Source organism: Myxocyprinus asiaticus, chromosome 42, assembly GCF_019703515.2.
Source record: "Myxocyprinus asiaticus isolate MX2 ecotype Aquarium Trade chromosome 42, UBuf_Myxa_2, whole genome shotgun sequence".
NCBI lineage: Eukaryota > Metazoa > Chordata > Actinopteri > Cypriniformes > Catostomidae > Myxocyprinus > Myxocyprinus asiaticus.
Window position 1 is genome coordinate 32275104 of NC_059385.1, and position 18378 is coordinate 32293481.

General features: G+C 40.1%; 1 pseudogene; it reads right to left on the reverse strand.

Annotated features, from left to right (window-relative positions):
• LOC127432695 (muscle, skeletal receptor tyrosine-protein kinase-like) overlaps window positions 1–16971 on the reverse strand; it is a 73428-nt pseudogene extending 56457 nt beyond the window's left edge.
• Between the last annotated feature and the right edge of the window lie 1407 nt (window positions 16972–18378).

The window sequence follows — 18378 nt, forward strand, 5'->3', positions numbered from 1 at the left end:
TTCTGTCTCCTAGAGATTAACGTAGTTTAGTGCGAAAAGTGCAAATCAATCCCAGAACATCAGCAATGGACCTTGTGAAGATGCTGGAGGAAACAGGCAGACAAGTATCTACAGTATATCCACAGTAAAAATGAGTTCTATATCGACATAACCTGAAAGACTACTCAGCAAGGAAGAAGCCACTGCTCCAAAACTGCCATAAAAAAGCCAGACTACAGTTTGCAAGTGCAAATGGGGACAAAGATCTTACTTTTTGGAGAAATGTCCTCTGGTCTGATGAAACAAAAATGTAACTGTTTGGTCATAATGACCATCATTATGTTTGGAGTAAAAGGGTGAGGCTTGCAAGCCGAAGAACACCATCCCAACCGTGAATCATGGGGTGACAGCATCAGGTTGTGGGGTGCTTTACTGCAGGAGGGACTGGTGCACTTCACAAAATAGATGGCATCATGAGGAAGGAAAATTATGTGGATATATTAAAGCAACATCTCTAGACATCAGCCAGGAAGTTAAAGCTTGGTCACAAATCGGTCTTCCAAATGGACAATGAACCCAAGAATACCTCCAAAGTTGTCGCAAAATGGCTTAAGGACAACAAAGTCAAGGTATTGGAGTGGCCATCACAGTACTTTTGAATCAGTTCCACGCAGTTTTGAGGAGTAATAAACGCCAAACCGGCAGGAGCGCATATTCTGTTGGACTCACAGCAGCTATTAGGGATGGCATGAGAACTTGAGTACTCAGACGTGGCAGCAGTGATCGATCATGAAAACGATGATCGATGGTGATCATGCATGATGTGACTTTTCACTTAATTCAAAATCCAGTGACAATTACCTGACAACTAAGCACAAGCATGTCAAAGAGGGAGCTTATTTTTAATTTCGAGATTGATTACGTTGTGGTTTTGAGGGGTACATTGATTGTCAGAGACTTCTCATAGAAACCAAACTGATACGATGCTACTATCATTATGATAAAACAAAGAGAGTGTAATTAACTGTGTTTTGAACACCTGTCTCTGCAAAACATTTGCTAAACACGTTTTATTATCATTTATGTTAGAACTTTGACTCGTTAATGGATATTATTCAATAAAAGTGAATGTGTCACTGACTGTAAACCTCCCAGCCCTAAGTGACGTAACACACACCTGCATCTCGTCGAAATGGGAGTTGAAGATTTCCTCACCAGTTTCCAAGTTAGAAGTCTGACATAGTGTCATTCCCTTGCACTTTCCCCAGTTAAAATTTTGAAATTCAGACTCTCCGAGTTGAATGGACCACTTCATGAATCATTACAGCAACAACAATACGGAGCATCGCGGCTTTCCCACAGGAGTGAACACTTGGACACACACACACACACACACACACCAAGTGCATGTGGCAGTGGACTCAACACATATACAGCAGGTGAGTGTTTCAAACAGCTAGAGAGAGCACAGCTAATTGGAACAGAATGTAGCATCTTTAAAACTGAAAGCGATTTGAAAATAGATGGTTCAGACAGTCATGAAAAAAACTTGTGCACGCTTACCAAGATTACTACGGTAACCTGAAGGAAGAACAGACAATTAACTAACTAAATCACACAAATTTGCTGGGAATAAAATGCCCAAATATGTAATGCCCTGTTTGGACCACTGGAAAGTGCCCGGCTGAAAAGCCGTTACTGGGCAGTACGCTGTCAAAAACAAAGCTTCAGATTTAGACCAATTGACTCTGTATTCTGAGAACTTAGAAAAGGAATTAATAATTCTGTGAAGGCAAGGCATAGATCTAGTAGAGTCGGAGACGAATAATAAAATATAATCTGCATAAAGCAAAAGCTTATGCGCCATACCTCCAGTAGCGGACTGGCCATTGGGAGAACCAAATCCTGGGCCGAATTTTCTTCCCAGTCTGCCCTTGCATACCTCCCACCATCACCCCTGGAAAATCATCTATAGTCCCTCCCAGATGGGTTTAAAAGTCTCCAAATATCTGTAAGACCAAGATTTTTACAAATCCTGTGGATCGTCAATGTTGCTCTTGGGGGCTTACACACTTTTGCTTCACTATGATCAAGGACTGTGTCCATCAAAAGAATAAAGTCTCCTCCCAATATTACATCATGAGGGGTGTCATCGGCTTGCAACATCCCTTCAAGATCAATAAAAAAGCCCTGATCATCAGCGGTAGGTGTGAGAATATTAGCCAAAATCAATCTTTGCCCCTGAATTTCTGCTATAACAATAATGACTCTTCCTAATTTATCTTTAATCTGTTTGAGACATTTGAATTGTAGATGCTTACTTATCAATGTAATGACTCCCTTGCTCTTACTTGAGCCAGCACTAAAGAAAACATGTCCACCCCATATCTTCCCAAATTTTTCAGCTTCCTGTGGGGGAAGATGCGTTTCTTGAAGAAACACTATCAAATTTCTTACGTTTAAGGAATGTAACCTTCCTTCTATTTATGGGGTGCCCCAACCCATTCACATTACATGTGGGGAGAGGTAATCCACTCATATTAACATATGACATTTTGACATATCAGAATGTCATATTAGTGTGTCAAAAATAAAATTATAAAGACCACATTCCAACATTAGTGCAACAGTCAAACCCCGAACATCCCCCAGAACAAAAAAAAAACAGATTAAAGAAAAATGTGCGCATTAACCCCACGCACGACAGCGCCAACTGGCGTCCATCCCTCTAAACTCAAACAGTCCATGTATGCCTACGAGAGTCCCCACGACAACTTTGCCGTCGGATTGCTCAAGTCTGGTGTTTCTATACAAATTCTGCGAGACAGAATTACATAACAGAAAATAATCTATAAAACAAACTCCGGCCAATAGGTAGAATAAACACAAAGAACGTGAAGGTTTATTCACAAAACTGTATCGAAGGTGTGTTCCTCCACAAAACAAACTCCAGCCACTAGCGGAACCAATACACAAAAAAATTTAAATAAAAAATTCCATTCAGTTTCCTCAGCTGTTTCATAAGTGCAGCAGATGAAGTAATCCTTCCAGTGTCCTGCAAAAAATACTCCACAAAACAAACTCCAGCCATTAGGAGGTATAAGCACAAAGAACGTGCAGATTCATCCACAACTGTCCTGAAGGAGTGTTATTCCACAAAACAAACTCCAGCCGCCAGGCGGAACCAACACAAAAAGAAACATAACAGGCGCCCAGTTTCCTCGGACGGTCAAGTGTATGTTCAGTTAGTCAGTTAACTTGGAGGCAATGTGAGACACACTATGACTTCCTCAGTCCATCGATTTTATGAAAAACATTGCTTGTTGTGGGCATGTAAATATTTTGCGGCCATCCTTAGTATCTATTCTCAATTTGGCCAGACACATCAGTGCAAAAGCGATCCTTCATCGATGCAAGAGATTCTTGAAGGAGTGTTACTACACAAAACATGCTCCAGCTGCTAGGCGGAACCAACACAAAAAGAAACAAAATGGCGCCCAGCTTCCTCAGACAGGGGGCCACATGAAAATCACCAAATGAATTACTCACCCCATTGCCTCTATGAAAGACAATGCTTGCTGTGGGCATGTAAATATTTTGCGGCCCTCCTTAGTATCTATTCTCAGTTTGGCTGGAAACATCAGTGCAAAATCGATCTTCCATTGATGTAAGAGTTTCTTGCATTCCTTGAATCGATCACGTTTCTCTCTTGTCTAATTTGCAAAGTCTGGGAACAAGAAAATGCTGTGATTCTTCCAAGAAAGCTTTCCTTTGCTCCTCGCCAAGCTCAACACAAGATCTTTATTGGATGATCTCAGAAATTTGGCCAGAATTGATCGGGGCCTGTCTCCCTCAGCTCGCTCAATTTCCAGCTTATAGCCTGTTATATCGTGCAGACTCGGGAAGAGCTCATCTAGGAATTTCACCATAACTCTGCCTTTCTCATGCTCAGGAATTCCAACAATTTGGACGTTGTTTCACCGGCTACGATTCTCTAAAATCCTCCAGTTTTTCCAAAACGCGTTCCAAGTCTATCTTGGTCGCTAGCGGATTAGCAGCTAATTCCCTCTCCGATGACTCCAGATAACTGCTCCGTCTCTCGATGTCCATGATTCTTGAAACCAACTCAGAGAATTTAGTTTCCATCACAGTAATCGATCGACATATTACAGCAAGATCCTCTAAGGATCAGCAACAAATTTCGTCAGCATCACAGACATGCTCACCAGTTGCCGCTGATTCCTCTGGTCAATGGCTGTACAAAATGAGTTAAAAGTTAATGTCACAAATTTGCTTATTTGATTACTGATCACGAAATTGTGTGGAATCTTAAATATTTCTTATATTATATGTCATTGTAATCATGTAATCTCTAGCATGCAAGCAACAGCGAGAAAGGAGCAGGCTATTTTTATTTCTATGACGTTTTTCACACCTGCATTCCAGTCTACATCTTGATGAAGTCCTTCCTCATGAGCAGGCAGCATGTTTTCATCAGCTGAATCAGTTTCCAGCTGAAATGTCCACAGAGGGGCACCAAAAGCATGTTGTTTTTGGTTGTAAATGATATAATAAAGTCAACAGGAGTGTATTTGATTAGCACTACACCAAAAATGCAAGACTGAGACCTAAACCCATGTCTCTGAGGGTGCTCTAATGGGAGATGCCACTTGTAAGTCACTCGGCAGAATAGGGTCGATGTCATGGTACTGGACCATTCACTAGCAACATGTCGACTTCCCTTGTGATCATGTTCCCAAGTCTGAGGCTATACGATAGCTTTGTGTGAAGAACGGAATGAATATTAAGTCATTATTCACAAAGAATATTCCTTAAGTATGTTCAAATATTGTACATTGCGGTTATGAGACACATGAGAACCAATGATGTTTGGTATCATTCACATCAAACCTGGTGAGACATGTTTTGACATCCCATATTTGAATATGCATGAAAGGTTTTGAGTGCTACAGCAGAGTAGAAGATTAACAGTGAATAACAATGTACATTTCTGTCTGTTCCTCACACAAAGCAATATTGTATGGCTTCATAAGGCTTGGAATATGGCTCACAAGTCATACAGACTATGTTTATGGGGCTTTGGTCATTTTGAAGCTTGACTGCATTTTTTTATCATTAATATTATTATTAAGTGAACAATGTCTTTAAGTCATACTTGAAAATGTATGAATGTCAGAATTAGATAACATAATATTAAACAAAGTGCTTTGTTTGGCTTGAAATGATAAGACAACAGACATGCTAAATGAAGACAAAAGGCATTTGTGACTCATTCTGGTTGTCAAATATTAATGGAACATGTCCATAGTTAATATGATAAACTACACCTGTGGTGACTCTGCTAGGACACCTGTGTGAATTTGAGCAAAACTGACTTCCTAGATCCACTAAAATCCACTAAAAAGTTGGTTACAGCTTTCCTCAGAAAAGTAAAATTAGTTCTGAAGAAAATATCTAGCACCATTTATTTGCAGATGCCACTTGGCTTGATATTTTGTTATATATCACATTCAGACATTTTTTGTATGAAATAGTTTTCAGCCCAACTATATTTAAAATATTGAATACTTAATCAGCAAAATAGTGCATAAACGATGATGAAATCTATTTTTCCATATACCTTGTACCTCGATGGTAACTGGCTTGGAGAAAGCGATCCTAAAACTATTTCTGGCCACACAACGATACTGTCTGGCATCCTCTTTCTTGATGTTATTATTTTTTAGGGTGCCAAATTCTAAAACTTATATATGATTATTAACCTGAAAAACCCATGAAAATGGAAATATAGCACATTCAGAAAATACACAGATTTTATTGATATAATTTGAACAATATTGTGATCACACGAAATAAAGGGAAATGAACATAGTACAGCAAGACATTTAATTTACCTTTATCAAATCATCATCTTTAATCGAGGATATATCTGGTTTGGGATAATCTAACTTTACACATGGCAGCACAGCCTTTGACTCCAGAAGCAATGTCATATATGTCTTTTGATTTGAGGATCTGAAAATGATAGCACAGGTTTCTGAGATTGAACAAAATGTAAACTGTAAGACATTAAACACATCGATTTTCCAAAGAGCATGGTATAAACAGTATTTAGGGATGAAAACAATGTTCAAAATCACACCACAAAGAACTACTGTACTGAAGCATTCAACCTTTCATAAGCAATGTAAATTACTAATAAAACAAGCCTTGTATGAATCACCAAAATTTTAAAATACAATTTTATTTAAAAAAAAATGTGATCACATCTTTATGCCTTAAAAAAAAATTAAGAGTCAAATGGAATCAGTTGACAAGGTGCCTGGCCAGAAACCAAGCTTTCAAATATCACTAAATCAAGCTTAATTTACATTGCTAATAATAGTTATGGTGCATCATGATAGCTGTCATGTGCTAGAACATACTCATCTTCAGTTGTAAAGCTCCACAGCTCTTCGCTGCTTCTCCAACCCCATTATCAGCAACGCAGCAATATTCTCCATTATCTGAATCCTTCACATTGTGAATGATCAGCATTTGGCCACTTTCTCTTATAACGTATCTGGAATCGTAATATCTGCAATTCCCAAATAGTAAATGTTTAATGTACATCACAAAATATTGGTAACCTGACATTTATTAATCATAATAAGGTGACCTGTACACAAGGCTAAAGTATAATCACATATTCAACATTGGGGGAAGTAATATAAAAAATGCAAAGTCAGCCATTGAAAAATTCAGTCGACTTCAAATGTAAATATGGCGGGGGGGGGGGGTCTCTCTTAATATCTGATGGTTACAGCCCTGTTTGTACATGTCACAGAGGACAATTTTATTGCACAGAGGTTGCTCTGTCATAGCTCTGTAAACTTAATTCCATTTTCAGTGTTGGGCCTCATGTATTCAGATAGAAGACAAAGGCAGGCCTAACACAGTCGTAAAAACATAACTCAAGCCCCCACCTTCTAAGTCGTAAATTTTACTATAAAAATCGCACCAAAATCAAACAAAGGGAGTCCAAAACAGACTACAGATCCATGAAGCCTTGCTCACTAAAGGATCGAGCTCTCAACTTCTATTGGATGAGGCACACAACAGAACGTCCCTCAAACATGACATCATCAGGAGTTGAAATAATTCTGAAATGCGTCCAGAATTTGCTTCCAGCGACTTTGCTTGCAGTGTGTGGATGCAGTTCAATGCTGCTCTCACGTGCAACCTCGTGGCACAAGGAAGTAATGTCCGACTTGAAACTGTAGCCATACAATCTCCATCTCACTGGACGAGTTGAGATTACTCTGTGTTCAACCAAACACTCTAACGGATCCGAAGGAGACCGCCGAGCAATTCGCATCTTCATCCGTTTGCCTACAGAAGTGAAGAGATTAAAGATTTCTCTTCCATCTTCAATCAAGTCGACATTTCTGAGTTCTCCGCCAGCCCGCCGAGAATCAACAGCCGTACCGCCCGCTGACAGAGCAAGGAAACGACCTCCCGTCATCACCCGAGCCTCAAGGAACCGGGTCAGAGTTAAAGGACGGAGGAAAACACATTCTACCTGTATCCTCATGCGATACAAGTAAGAGGTTTACGTCTGGGCAGAGATAGAATTTTATAGCGTGTTATTCTTGTGTTTCAAGGTTTTTGCTTGTACAGTTTACGGATCGCCATGTCTGCTCATTATTAATACTCAGGGTATTAATTATCACAAATTTGTTTTGCTGTATTGTGGTTCAACGAAATTGGATTTTTGTGCAATTTCGCCATCGCAGGTGAGACAGAAACTGAGTTCATCCATTAGAGTCAAATTACGCAGGACTTTGACGAGCCCCGATCGTAAAACCGTGTCTCTGAGTGATGAACACAGCTGCTTTCTCTCCCACTATCGCGAAATCAGCTTTAGTGCTGTCACTTAATAATCTCTCTCTCTCTCTCTCTCTCTCTCTCTCTCTCTCTTACTAATCACACACACACACTGTCACACACACACACCTTATGTGTTATAGGATTATTTTTATTTCCATATCTAATCATATCACTGTTTAGTTTGTAGTTGTAAGTCGGAAGTTTATTGACTGCATTGTATTAATTATTAATTGATATTACTGCATAAATAAACTTTGTTTAAATTACAAAGAGAAGTGTTTTGGTTTGTTTTGCATACACCTGTGTCATGCTGACGGGATGTCAGTGCTCGGATTCAAACCTTCATTCATTGTTTTTTCCCGAAAATCTATATTCTTCGGATGTTGATTTTCCTAAGGAAACAATCTAATATTGAGACTGTTTTACTATTTGGTTATTAGTCCCTAACTCCAGGGTGGTGCCCCGTCAGTGTTAATCCTTATTAATATTCTATTAATTTTTGATAATTGATAATTATCTTTGATGATTGAATTTGAACGATCAAAAAGCTAGTGTTAATTTTAATTAATGTTTCATCGATGTTAACAATGAATTATTACCTTTGATAATTGTTGATTTAAAGGATTAAAAAAACTAACATTGATTCTCATCAATATTCTATTGATTTTAATAATTAATAATTATCTTTGATAATTATTAATTATTGCTAATAACCAAACTTGCTCCTAAACGTAGCACACTACATTTACTGGAGTCCCATATGAGGTTTTAATGAGTTAGATCCAATTAATTAATTTAAATATTAATAATAACTACAGAAATAATTATTAATTATTTCTGATAGTAACACTGATCTAAACCACCAGTAAAGCCCTACATAATAATTGGTGCCCTGTGTGAGGCATCCTACGTGCCAGTTCTGTCACAGTGTGTATGCATAGGAATCCAAAGTAACAACTTGAATCCTTACTTCAAAGTTTGGTTCTGTTTGACAATTTACTTTTCAAAACTTGCCAAACATAAGCCAGTGTGGTGTGAAAGTGCTCCTAAGAGTGAATTAGGGGTTGGTAAATTTATTATAGTCTGCTTAAAACCTGCAGTTGTTGTTATTTAACTCCTAACGCTTTCATCTAAATGTTACAGAGAGGTGCCAAGTCACTTCATTGACGTCCACCAAAGAGAGAATGCAGTGAAATTTGCACATCATAACAGTAGCCCGTAATCCACAGGTCGAAGCCTCTCAACTGTGCTTTCGTGTTAACATTATATCAACTGTAAAACAACAAGCTGTCAGAGCCACTACCACAATAATTTTTACGGCCCCAGTAAAATGAGTCACCAATCGCCCTGCGTGACTGGAGCTGAAGTTCCACAGAGGTTAGTCGACCCAGCACTGCAAGATGTAGTTGCTGCTGTCCTTCGTCTCTCCATAGAGGAGAGAGATAACCTTAACGGCTACAATATTAGTCGTTGTGATGAAGCATTGCAGGAACTAGTTGATTATGTCAACAACCCGGTCGGGAAGCCAATGCGCAAAATCCTGGACCTAGTGGGCCAAATGTTCCTTCTTCATCACCGCAAAACCCAACTGCAAACCGCCGAGCACCAGGCCCAGCTCTCCCAGCTGCAGAGCAGCTATCAAGCGGTGCAGAGGGAAAATCTCAGCCTGCACCAAGAAATTAGGTGCACCCAAGCTGAGAAAGTCCAGGCACAGGAAGATAATGCCCGGATGCAGGAGGAAAACGAAGCCCTGCGCAGGCAGCTTCTAGCTGCCCAGCTAAAAGTAGAGTCAGATCAGGTAAGTGCAGCTGAAACACACAGCACAACATCTGACATAGAAGAGGGCCCCCTTTTTAGCGCTATGCGTAGAAATGTGCCCCTGAGAAACCCAGGAACACACGCTAGGAGCCAAGCTGCCCCTAGTGGTACAGTCTCTGACTTCGTCCTCCAAGACACCTTTCAAAATCCTCCAGCGGCCCACTGGTTGGATGCAGGTGCCCCTCCTTATAGTTGCCCTCCTCAGTCAGTTTTCAGTCACGCCACCGTTTGTTTCAAACCAACTGATTCCACACCATGGAGGGGGGACAATTATTTTCAAGCCCAGAGTGGTGTAAGCGGCTCGAATATCCCATTAGCCAGGGAGCTGTACGCAACCCGGGGTCCACCCCATGCGTCGACTGGACTCCTTCCCCACCATGAAGGGGAGGAAGTCGTCCTCATCGCTATAGCGATCCGAGTGACTATGATGTTTCGGATGACTCGGATGACCCGTGGTCATACCGACACCAACGCTTGCGAATCCGACAACTCGAGTCCCTCACAGGGGACATAGAATGCTTTGACCCAAGTAATCGAGATTCAAACATCGACAGTTATCTTAGGGAAAATGAGCACTGCCTGACTGATTTGCCTTACGCTTCGTCGCGTGAAAAATTCAAGCTTACATGGAAGACCACAGTAAGGAGTGTCCATGCATTCATGGAAATGCTACCGACTGGTACACGAAACCGCTACTCAGCTCTGTGTAAAGCCCTACGCGAGGAGTATTCATTGTATATCGACGAAGCCTCCGCTACCATAGCTGCTTTCACCATCACCCAGAAGAGGCACGAGCCTCCGCGTGAGTATTACAGATGCCTGAGAACCACGTACTTCCAAGGAAGTAACGAACCAGGCCTGGAGGAGGAACGAACTTTCAAGTCTCTTTTCCTTCACAACCTCCACGAGTGCGTGCGATATGACGTCACGATGCACTGCAGAATGGGCAACCCCACCATGCAGGAAATCAGAAAGTACGCGCAACTGGCATGGGAGACACGCGTGCGCCCTGCCCAAGGGCATGAAGGTGACGCCAGAGCCCTGGGGATCCAAGCCTCATATGCAGACCTAGCGCTTGAAGGCAACGAAATGCCTCGCGTTAAGGTGAATGCTAGAACAGGACCCCAAAGGTGGCGATCACCCCGCCAGCAGGGTAGGCAACAGAACCAGGGGGGTGGTAACCAGACACACCCCCAGGGTCACGGCAGGCCTAAACAACAAAACGTTCACCGGCCGAAAAGAAATGCGCGTTTTGAAAGAAAACCCAAACAAGAAGGTGAGTGGGTAGAAAAGGTTCCAAATCCCCTCAGAGAACAAGATTTGAGAGAGGAAATGGAGGATATTAGGAGATGCTTGACTGAGTTGTTAACTAAGCTTGATGTGCTCCGTTGTTCACCAGGTCCGTCAAACTCCTCAAAGGAAAACGGCGCTGAAACCTCATCAGTATGACTAGACGATGTACCCCCTCCTGTTAGCGCCAAAGTTTACTATGTAGGTCGGGAAAAGGGTAACAGTGTCCAAGTTGCTCCTCAAAACTGTCACTCCTAACATGCCACACCCTCCTTTTTTTTAACCTTCTTGGGCGATCTGTACCGTAAGGGCAACGCCTGACACATGGGTCATTCAACTCCCACGCACTACTCAACACCGGTTCCGAAATAGTCTAATGGGTTCCAACACCTTCACAGAGGTGACTAGAGCAAAGCTCTCCCTTGGCAAACCGTTATAGATAGAGACCTACAATGTAAGCATCTCAAGCTACACGCAAGATAGGTCGTCTATCACAAAATGGGCCTGGATTGACACCTTTCAAGGGATGATGCTAATAGACCCTGTTTACATATGTCCCATAATGCGGAACCACTGTTAGTTGGCCAGGACCTACTGAACCGATTGGCTCCGCTCATTGACTGCCGTCGTGGACACATGTGGACTCAGGTTGACATACCGAGACCACTTAGTCCAGAAAACAGTTCACCACCTTCAGATGCACACGTCGCCAACATCCAAAAATCCAGCAGAGACGACGACTCCAATAAGAACAATTACAGGGCCTGGGTAAAACCCTTCAGGGTACTATAGTCACTGTAAATTTGCAATCCGTTCTTATCAATAACACTTTGCATGCTTTAGGGACATTGTCAGAGAAAACAACTTATGCGTGTATCGTTAGAGATCTAATGCAGGACCTCCTCAGGGAAGTTAGCTCCTCAGTCAACATTCTGAGTGGTGGAAGGATTCCAGCTTACCTGGTATCCCTAGACCTTGTCGAACAAATCCTTAGATCTGCTACTATCTCCATTGTGCAACCTTCACAGATACACATGGCATATAGTTTTGGCATTGCAATTCCAATCCATGTAAATCCTCAGAACCTCAAAATAGGATTTATCCTCAATCTACCATCATAGGCAGAATATATATAGACTAAAATCTGTATTTAATGTTGGTTTTCAGAGAGGTAATGCACACATTCACCTCAAAACACCACCAACACTCGCCTACCATGATGAGGACCCCTCGCTCTACCTTATCTCTAACCTAAACGTGTACCAAGACAAAGTACATTCATTGAGTTTGTCAAACGCAACCCCTTTGTTAGGGAGGTGACTAACTACCTCCCTGAACAAGTGTCATGGTAGCATGTCCATCAAAGATGAAGGAACAGAGACAAAGGTAGAGCGAGCAGGCAGTCGCTGGCTCGTTAACACACCAGCCACCGAAGTCATACGACTGCCATGATACAGCCATTAAACTAAGGCCACTAAACTAAGGCTACCAAACCAAACGGTGTTCTTAATGGTTCCCCAAGGAGCCATCGTGCACACTGACGATATTGTCCTCCATCATCTCAACGTCAACAAAAATGACGCAGAAATTGAGATCATGGACGCATTTAGAGGTCACAGCCTCACCGTTGATGACACCCTTCAACAGCAGCTTCAGGCTGTAGGGATGGAATTAATGAAGTTCAATCTCAAACCAACTGGCTTGACCACTGTATTTCATAGTCACATAAGCAGATCGTCATCTTACCGAGAACACCCTATCAGTTTGGTTGCCCTCTGGCTCCTCCTTAGTGGTTGGATTATCATCACAATTATTGCACACGCCATGTACAGGTACATTCAACACCTACAGGCCAGACTGGACTCACTTCTCATACAGCTGCGTTTTACACACCAGTCTGAGCCCATCCCACAGGTTGACCCCAATCATTTCCAAGGATAAGCCTTTTAACCTTTAACCCTCCTTTCCTCTAACATTTTGTTCCTAGTAACCAATGTCAGGTTCTACTTTGATTTTGTGTTATGACCAAAGAACAACAAAGGATTGTGTTATGGTTAATGCTGTGCATTCCAATAACTTGAAATGTTTATGTGTGATGAATGTAGTTTTAGAATTAGCTAGAAGTTCTATGCCCAGATGTGCCTCAATCTCTGTCCAGACGATAAAGCCTCTGTGAACTCTAATGAACTGTATGGACTGTGCAACCATTTTTTCTTTCCTATCAGGAATACATGGATGGCGTAACTCACAGGTTACTGTGAACCGACAAGAACTGTTCGGCCCTTCAGTTGCTCTAAAGATGTTGGACAACAACCAACTCTTCAGAACAAAGGGGGGAATGTTGGGCCTCATGTATTCAGATAGAAGACAAAGGCAGGCCTAACACAGTCGTAAAAACATAACTCAAGCCCCCACCTTCTAAGTCGTAAATTTTACTGATAAAAATCGCGCCAAAATCAAACAAAGGGAGTCCAAAACAGACTACAGATCCATGAAGCCTTGCTCACTAAAGGATCGAGCTCTCAACTCCTATTGGATGAGGCACACGACAGAACGTCCCTCAAACATGACATCATCAGGAGTTGAAATAATTCTGAAATGCGTCCAGAATTTGCTTCCAGCGACTTTGCTTGCAGTGTGTGGACGCAGTTCAACGCTGCTCTCACGTGCAACCTCGTGGCACAAGGAAGTAATGTCCGACTTGAAACTGTAGCCATACAATCTCCATCTCGCTGGACGAGTTGAGATTACTCTGTGTTCAACCAAACACTCTAACGGATCCGAAGGAGACCGCCGAGCAATTCACATCTTCATCCGTTTGCCTACAGAAGTGAAGAGATTAAAGATTTCTCTTCCATCTTCAATCAAGTCGACATTTCTGAGTTCTCTGCCAGCCCGCCGAGAATCAACAGCCGTACCGCCCGCCGACAGAGCGAGGAAACGGCCTCCCGCCATCACCCGAGCCTCAAGGAACCGGGTCAGAGTTAAAGGATAGAGGAAAACACATTCTACTTGTGTCCTCATGCAATACAAGTAAAAGGTTTACGTCTGGGCAGAGATAGAATATTATAGCGTGTTATTCTTGTGTTTCAAGGTTTTTGCTTGTACAGTTTACGGATCGCCATGTCCGCTCATTATTAATACTCAGGGTATTAATTATCACAAATTTGTTTTGCTGTATTGTGGTCCAACGAAATTGGATTGTTGTGCAATTTCGCCATCGCGGGTGAGACAGAAACTGAGTTCATCCATTAGAGTCAAATAACGCAGGACTTTGACGAGCCCCGATCGTAAAACCACGTCTCTGAGTGATGAACACAGCTGCTTTCTCTCCCACTATCGCGAAATCAGCTTTAGTGCTGTCACTTAATAATCTCTCTCTCTCTCTCTCTCTCATCACACACACACACTGTCACACACACACACCTTATGTGTTATAGGATTATTTTGATTTCCATATCTAATCATATCACTGTTTAGTTTGTAGTTGTAAGTCGGAAGTTTATTGACTGCATTGTATTAATTATTAATTGATATTACTGCATTAATAAACTTTGTTTATATTACAAAGAGAAGTGTTTTGGTTTGTTTTGCATACACCTGTGTCATGCTGACGGGATGTCAGTGCTCGGATTCAAACCTTCATTCATTGATTTTTTTCCCGAAAATCGATATTCTTTGGATGTCAATTTTCCTAAGGAAACAATCTAATATTGAGACTGTTTTACTATTTGGTTATTAGTCCCTAACTCCAGGGTGGTGCCCCGTCAATGTTAATCCTTATTAATATTCTATTGATTTTTGATAATTGATAATTATCTTTGATGATTGAATTTGAACGATTAATAAGCTAGTGTTAATTTTAATTAATGTTTCATCGATGTTAACAATTAACGATTATCTTTGATAATTGTTGATTTAAAGGATTAAAAAAAACTAACATTGATTCTCATCAATGTTCTATTGATTTTAATAATTAATAATTATCTTTGATAATTATTGCTAATAACCAAACTTGCTCCTAAACGTAGCACACTACATTTATTGGAGTCCCATATGAGGTTTTAATGAGTTAGATCCAATTAATTAATTTAAATATTAATTAATAACTACAGAAATAATTATTAATTATGATGCCTGTACTGAACTGTAATGGGCAACATAGCTCCTATGATGAGAAGAACCAGGTATGCTTGAGGTCAGTATTAGGCAAATTACTTTCTGTTTTTGGTCCGTTTAGACGTCTTTGGTCCATGTTGCGTTCATATATCAATCGAATCACACCAGAGTTCGTTTGGAAGCGGACCGAGACCCACTATTCAGGTGGTCTCGGTCTGCTTGTTTGGTGCGTACCAGGGTTCAGGTGGCAGGGGTCACACTTGTTCAAATGAACCGCACTAACAGAACATTCACACCAGAGTTCGTTTTAATCTAACCAAACCTGCCAGGTGTGAACACACCCTAAGTTACCCAGAACCTGAGGCAAAAGGAAATAAAAACCTTGCCTGCACTGCTTCGTTGCCTCCTGTCTCCTCTGTTGCCCAAAAGAACTTGTAACAGTAAGTTCCTCTGGAGAAAACAAAAAACAGACACAGCATAGAGCTATAAAGTGAATGTGGATATCATAGATCAGATAATTTGGTGTTGGAAAAATTAATTGGGAAATGTTCATAATTTGATCATTGACTATTGATTGCAGAATTGGGACTGTAGTTTGTGACATTGTTGATCTCTTCTGAAATTAAAGAGGAGATAACGACCCCCAGTGGAATTACTGGGGTGTTTTGCTCAGGTGGAAAACCTGGAAAGCAGGAGACTAAAGCAAAAATGGCCATTTGCACTCAATTTTATCTCATTGTAGAGTAACAATTAAGATGTTAAAGAGATGTCATTTGTAATGGATAGTGTTTATTATTATTATTATTATATATTATTTAAATATGTTTTATATATTTAGTTATTATACTGTGTGTATATATACATATATATATATATATATATTCACCTCTATATATGTACAGTATATACAGTACATACACGTATTATATATATTAAAAATTAATAGAAAATTCTTACCTTATTTGGTAATTATTTCGTGTCCATGTAATATCAGCTTGAGGGTATGAATCAACTTCACAGATAAAAGCAGCATTATGATCTAGAGGTGTGTCCACTGTCTCAAGCAATTTTATGATTCTGGGTGCTGAAATAGAGATATGAAATGTATACTGTATTTTTATCAACAAACCTTAATGAAAGGTCTGAATGGATAAACTACTGTTTACAAGGATTTTTTTTAAATTATTCTACATTGTTTAATATAGTTCAGTTAGGACAACTCTTGGAAATAGATAAAACATTTTTATTGATGGTAATGACAGTGGAGTAGGCTTGGCCTTGACAGACTAGATCTGCTGCTGCTGCTTTGCATTAGTCAATATGCTGCTGCTGCTAGCACATGATGCTGCCGAGACAGAGCAGGGGAGACATGCTGCTGCTGCTACTGTACCAACATTAAGATAATGCCCCCATAAAGCAGATCTAGGCAGGTGGTGCTTGGGAAGTGGAGGGAGAAAACTGAGTACCAGTTTTATATATATTGACATGAGGGAAAAGATTCTGATTGAGTGCATAGGAGAGAGGTGAGTTTGTTCAAACTATCAGCCCACGCCATATAGAGTTTCCTAACTGAACTTGATTGTCATTTTCACCAAATATCAATACTTTTAAAAATGAGTATGTGTTTATTGGCATAAAGTTTAAATCACACATAGTGGTTCTAAAATGGATACTCAACCCAAAAATGAGGATCAAGTTTGTTCTGATAGTTGCAGACAGCAATGAAAATAATAATATTTTAAAAGGGTAGGGTGAAATGTTTATTTTGTTTATTTTGATGTCAAAAGCTGTGCTTTAAATTAAACCATACAGTATTTAAATACAAATTCATCTTTCACTTGGTAGAAGCTAGAAAAGTTGGGTAGATCTACCCATGATGTGAACATTGATACATATTCACTTGCAGCAGCAATTAGCATGGTTTGTGCTGACCACAATGTGTTTTGTGTGGTGAGATTCTGGCTTGAAATCAAAATTCAAGAGACATAATTCATGTTAATATTTTAGCATATTGTTGGGCCTAAGCAGTTCATGGTCAAATTAATGGTGAAACATTGTAAAATATATTTTAATGTTTGTTTTTAAGGACATACATGCTTACTTTTGAACAATAAAAAATGTTTGCTATGGGACGGAATGGCTCTGAGGCAAGTGAGATGAGAACTACTGGTATAACAGATGTGCAGTATTTAAATAAGTCATTTAGACAATGGATGATTCACCCTTTATTTATAAAGCTAAAACAAGGACGGACTTACAAAAAGTAATTCGTTTTGTTTTTTTACCCTAAAATAACTATGAATCATTTGCTGTAACTGTTGTGAAACTACCTTTTCACAACAAAATTGTTTACATTCTGAATACAGCTCACCACACCACAGACAGAAAACATGTTTCTAATGCGGGGGAACAGTGTGGAAACAGTGCTGCAAACCATGCCTGATGTTTTTTAAAGAATAAATCCAACTGATAAGAAACACATCGTTCTGACTGGGGAGTGCATTCTAGGTCTTATAAATCTAACATAAAAGTAACATGATAACTCTATGGTTTTCTGGAAATGGTACCATGGTAATACAATGGTATTCTTAAGTAACTTGTAAATACCATGGTATTTGAAGGAGATCATTCATGTGATATATAAACATGATCATGAAATCATTCAGTACCATGATATGTAGCAAAGTACCTCAGTATTACCATGATTTTTTAAATATGTACCATGGTAATTCAATGGTATTCTTTGAAATACCTTGTAAAAACCATTGTATTTCATTATGATCATTAATCTGATATGTATTGTAATCGTATGGACTCCAGTCCACATTCAATGCAATTGCATGGAAAAGAGCACTCAGTACATTCTTTAGAATGTCTTCTTAGGTGTTCAATGGAAGAAAGTAAAATTACATTGAATGACATGTCAGTAAACTACAGTATGACAGAATTTTCAGACACTGACCCAGTTAAAGCCATTCTGAACAAACTTTTTGTCTATTCATCTGGAAAAGGCAGTTAGTTGTCCTGAAGTGTTTGCACATAATGTTGCATAATGTTTGTGCTCAGAGTCATTAAAACAGCATAGTGCGTGCACCATAAAATTCAAAGTCAGCTTGTTGTACTTCCCCTTAAGCAGGAATGTCTTCTGTGTAATAAATGTGTTAACTGGAGTTTGATTGTTTAGTCTGGCACTGTCGTGTCTAGATACATCCACTCCGGGAAGTTCTCCTATTTTCAGAAATGAAAAGCCCTCAACCACACTTGTATTTTTGTAATGATCAT